Source organism: Tachypleus tridentatus, chromosome 7 (genome assembly GCF_004210375.1).
Source record: "Tachypleus tridentatus isolate NWPU-2018 chromosome 7, ASM421037v1, whole genome shotgun sequence".
In the NCBI taxonomy this organism is placed as follows: domain Eukaryota; kingdom Metazoa; phylum Arthropoda; class Merostomata; order Xiphosura; family Limulidae; genus Tachypleus; species Tachypleus tridentatus.
The window spans coordinates 176,803,772-176,809,771 of NC_134831.1; positions in this window are offsets into that span (position 1 = coordinate 176,803,772).

The following is a 6,000-nucleotide window of genomic DNA, read 5'->3' on the forward strand; positions in this document are numbered from 1 at the left end:
CACCAATGTCTGTGTTACAGGTACTTATTTCATAAGGATACAGTTGAGCTATGGTACCAACACCGATGTGCGTATTACATGTACTTATTTCATAAGGATACAATCAAGCTACAGTAACTAACAATTACCAACACCAATGTATGTGTTATGTGTACTAACTTTATAAGGATACAGTAAAGCTGCAGTAACTTAGAATTACCAACACTGTTGTCTGTGTTACATCCTCTTACTTCATAAGGATGCAGTAGAGCTGTGGTAACTAACAATTACCAACACCGATGTCTGTGTTACATGTACTTTATAAGGATACAGTAGAGCTGTGATAACTAATAGTTAACAACATCGACGTCTGTGTTACATGTACTTACTTCATAAGGATTCAGCCAAGCTACAGTAATTAACAATTATGAATACTGATGTCTGTGTTACATGTACTTCATAAGGATACACTGGAGCTGTGGTAACTAACAATTACCAACACCGATGTCTGTGTTACATGTACTTCATGAGGATACAGTCGAGCTGTGGTAACTAATAGTTAACAACATCGATGTCTATGTTACATGTACTTACTTCATAAGGATTCAGCCAAGCTACAGTAACTAACAATTACCAACACCGATGTCTGTGTTATATGTACTTATTTCATAAGGATACAGCCGAGCTACAGTAACTAACAATTACGAACACCGATGTCTGTGTTACATGTACTTATCTCATAAGGATACAGCCGAGCTACAGTAATTAACAATTACCAACACCGATGTCTGTGTTACATGTACTTACTTCTTAAAGATACTTGTTGTTAGTGCTAGTGTACTTTAAATTAATGTGAAATACAGTAATGTATATTAAATGATTATTTGTATAGACAGATATTCACCTTATTTTGCAGTACCTTGAAAGTTGTTATAGTTCTTTCCTTTTTTTGAAACTGAAAAATAATATATTTAATATGCACAAAAGATCGGCATAATTAAAATATGTAAGCAAGAAATTACTGTTACTCAAATTTCATCTCTACCTTGAAAAGAAAGTATTTGATAATGTTTGTTTGTTCTTTTTATATCATTGTTTGTGTGACCAACATACAGATATGATGGAAACTAATACCTGTTATATATTTTTAATTGTTACCATGGTAACATTTTATAACCTGCCACAGTGTGTGTGTGTACCAACGTAAGTAGTGTTTTAGTACATGATTTTGTAAAATTGTTAAAATCGCCATGGTAACGTTTTATCATCTACCACAGTGTGTACCAACGAAAGTAACCATGGTAACATTCACCATGGTAACATTTTATGACCTACCATAGTGTGTACCCACGAAAGTAACGTTTTTAGTACATGTTTTTGCAAAATAGGTCATATCAAAGGCGCCATTTTATATATTTTTTCGTGTAGAACATCTGGTCACAATTTTTATTGTGAAGAAATCAAGTCTACCTGTAAAAAGTGCCATGTTTTATGTCGCTGTTGCACCTGATTTACTTAATTAACTCTTTTGCGACGGGCACGATATAATATACTCGACTTCGTATAGACGTTTATTTAGTATTTATACTGTAACTTCACATATTTTATGTGTAACTTTGGTAGAAATTAAGTAAATACTGGAAATATTTTGTGCACAAAATAAATAAATAAATCTGACTCGTTATTGAAGTATTTTACTAAAGATTCGTTTAACCCTCATACACACGATGGGGGTCAAAAATGGGCCCACTTGTGTTTAAGTTGTTATAGAAATATCAAAGGTGTGACTTTCGGGCCTAAAAATGTACCTAATTTAATCTATACTAATAACATACTATACTAATACGTTTAACATGTATTTTATGCAAATGGGGTATTACATCCCTTGTCTAATGTCGAAATTCACGTTTTCCACATTGGGGGTCATTTTTGACCCCCGTTTAAAAAACTCAATTACATTTCTGGTAAACAATCAAATAATATATTGATATGAAATTTTGTGTTCTAGAACACGCTATAAATGTTCTCGAGCATTCTAGAATATTCTTATCTACGTTGCATAGAGAGCCCTCAATCGATGATGAATCAGGAAAACCTGAAATAATATCATACTATAACTCCACCAAAGGAGGAGTCGATACACTAGACCAAATAGATTCTTTTCCACAAAAAAGAAAGACCAGAAGGTGGCCAATGGCACTATTTTATAACATTCTTGATGCTGCCGCATACAATGCTTACCTTTTCTATCGCCAGCGCCATCCAGAATTCGCATCAAAGTACCAAAAAAGAGCAAGACGTGAATTTCTGAAGTTGCTTACTGATGAATTACTGCCTGAAGAAGATACAAATGAAGTGATCCCTCCAAAAAGACAAAAAGTTGCTGAAGAGAACGTTAGGAAATGGTGTCAAATATGCGCACGTGATTCAAGGAAAAAAACTTCTTCAAAGTGTATCAAATGTAGTAAAATGGCTTGCAATGACCATAAAGTTACCCAGAGTGTATGCATAAATTGTATAGAATAAATATTTTGTCCAAATTTATACTTTGCTTACATGAAAATAATTTTTTTTAAATATTTTTGGTGGGGGTCAAAAATGACCCCCAGTGTGGGCAACGTAATTTTTTTTAGTGTGTGTACCAGGGTTAAACTAAAGTAAGATTTACGTGTGAATTTATATAGATACAGATTTTTCTTCGTTATTTATGTGTTTGAGATGTAGTCTCCATTGTGGTTTTTGTTGTTTAGTATAGTGAGTAGTGATATCCACTATCACTACCAGAGGGTAGCACTTTCATACTCTATTCAAAGTATGTGCGTGTTTCCATACAGCAAAGCTACAACGGGCTATCTGCTGGGTTCACCGAGGGGAGTCAAAACCTTGATTTTAGCGTAGACTTACCGCTGTACTTGCGGGGGGCTATCTTCAAACTAGATGGCGATGAGTTTGGATTCAACAAATATAATACTTATATGTAAAAATTAATAATTATCCATAGAAGTTTATATCATACGTTTCTTCTAGGTGTGACAACTTGTGCGTAGTTGTATACGAAATTAAGTTTATTTAGATAGGCTTAGCTCGTAATGTGTGTTAATACAACGTTTTTCTGTAGGAACAGTGCTTATCATTTCCATTCCGAAATTATACAGTAAGACTAAAATTTAACCCGGATTACGATCAATCAGTAAATAAAGTCATGGAATTATTTATTTTTCTTGTGTTTAAAGGTATCATTGCTGATACGTTTAGTTTGGTTTGTTTTGAAATTCGCGCAAAGCTACACAAGGGCTATTTGCGCTAGCCGTCCCTAATTTAGCGATATAAGACTAGAAGGAAGGCAGCTAGTCATCACCACCCACCACTAACTCTTGGGTTACTCTTTTACTAACGAATAGTGGGATTGACCGAACACTGTAATACCCCCACGGGTGAATCGGCGAGCATTGTTGGTGTGATGGAGATTCGAACCCGCGATCCTCAGATTACGAGTCGAGTTTTTTAACCACCTGACCTTGCCGATACTTTAGGACATAGTGACCAAATGAGCCATTAGTGCAGCATGTGTATTTTATAGTTGGAATACACAACCTTTGGACTAGTGATATTGTTTTACTTGCTCTCAGTTAGGAGCTCAGTGTTTGTGTCGGATAACAAAAAACCGGCTTGTTATTGTGAATAATCAGTGTATTCTTTTTAATATTAAACATTTGTGCATTTCAACATGTCCGTAAGTCTCTGGTGATCGTGTAATTTTTTGGCAATCAAAACACCATAGAAAATAATCTAATCAAATAGTTTAATGTTTGTAACTTTTTAAGGACGACTTATGGGCCCAGAAGAGTTCTTACACCAGTTCTTATGACATAATCCTATAACCTGTTGTTATCTATGGAATTTCATGCAAAGCTATTCGAAGGTTATCTGCACTAGCCGTTCCTAATTGTAAAGTTATAGACAAGAGAGCATAATGACATTTGACCGTCACTCTTATAACTCTCCTGCAAACCAAGGAACTTAGGATCTACAGCTCGGCATGGTAATTGCCTGCATTGTGCTCGTTTGTTTGAGAAACACAACTGACTGGCGTCTGAAGAAAATACAACTTTTCAGAAGGGTCGTTCATGGTTTTATTTGTAAGACGTTTCGGTCGCTCGTGCGAACATCACACATACACAAATCTTAATTTTCGGATAATAGGTATTATAGGAAGACTTGAGAATTAAACTGAAACCAAGACATGAACTATAAACAGTAACCAATTTGTTTTGTTAATTTAAACAAAGTTACTTAATATACAGTGGCGGAAAATATTACTACACTAGTTCACACTTTTATTGGTTAATGTAATTTGTTCCATAATTGTGTGTCAGAACTAGTGTAAAACGGTTGTAAACATCGTTTCATATGACTAAGTTGACCCATATTTATGTTATCCAAACATACATACATCCTCATTAACAAACCAACTTACTGTGACAAACGTATCACAGCAGATGATCAGTAGATAGTTGGCAAATACGAAAATGTTCCATGGTTAAGAAAACCGAGTTTTAAATGTAACACCATTAATTTAATTGGTAAAACCTGGTATCAAAGTCTGTTCCTTATTTCATTATTTGGTTGTACTTTCGCTGGCCTTGGTAATTGTTTGACATGACATTTATGTTTTCTAATAGTAAAGCCACATTGAACTATCTGCTAAGCCCACCAATGGGAATCGAACCCCTGATTTTAGCGTTGTAAATCCGTAGACCTATTGCTGTACTAGCGGGGGCCCTTGACATCGCCGTGGGAAAGAGTGCATCAGGGAATGCATGGCATAATTCTCACGCGGATTATGTCTTCTTGCAGTTCCAAGATGCTTCTCTTGCACTTTGTCAACAATTAATTTTTTATTAATTCTCGACAGGGTTGGACTGTTGTCTAGCCGGTGGAACGTCTTAACCATTTCCCTTTAAAGTTTAGCATCTACCTGAAACAATGAAATAAAACCTAATATTTTAATTTTTTTTCAAAATAAGTAGAAGTTTTCTCTTTATTTCAAGTCTAGTGAACGGAGTATATGAACGTTACCAACCATATTAGTACTGTAACATGGAGCAAACTCTTTTTGAAATGTATACTGGTCAGTTACACCAAAATGATTTCGGATTGTTGGCCTTAAGCGGGACTCGATGTACTTGTCGACATTTATAGTACCTGTCATCATTTATCACAGATGCCCAACTCTCTAGCCAGAGATCCACCCCTCTATCACGTGACAGATGCTTCACAGTTACATCCAAACACGCTGGATTAAATTTTTCTCCATAATAACATGCAAAATTCTTTCCATCAGACCATTGCAGGTTGGACTTTAATGTGTCTGAAAAGACCACTTTTGCTTCACGTGGATTCGGTCCAGTCAACATGCTATTTGGCCCAGTTGCGCCTCATCTTGTCCGTCAGGAATGTTTTCTTTCATGGCTAGGAGACCGGTTGAACACGGGCGAGACTGGACAATGTGCACGATTACACTGACCATCAAAGTTTCCTGCCATTATGTACTTACATTTGTGGACGAATCTGCAGGCTCGTGTATTTTAGTTGTCAGTAGTGGATGCCTACAGTTCTGCCACTCTATAAAGACAGTCTGTCTTTATATCGCTGCTCACAGTAGATTGGTCCCATTTAATTCTTCTAGTAAACTTGTCTTGTCGAATGTCCCTCTTTACTTAAATAAACTGTTTCTTTTATTTTGTGTATGTTTAGCTAATTCTAAGCATTACACGTACGTTGTAGCAGATACGAACCTTTATTTATAACCAATAAACGGCTGATACAATACCCAGTGTAATAATTAGACAATATTACATCATCCATGAAACAAATTTTCGCCTACATACATTACGTCTTCGAAAGAAACGTCGATTCCGAATATATATATATAAAAAGGATGATGCAAGATATTTTTTCATCACTATATTTAATTACACAAATTTCTTCACACCGTATTTTTGTAGAAATTATATTATC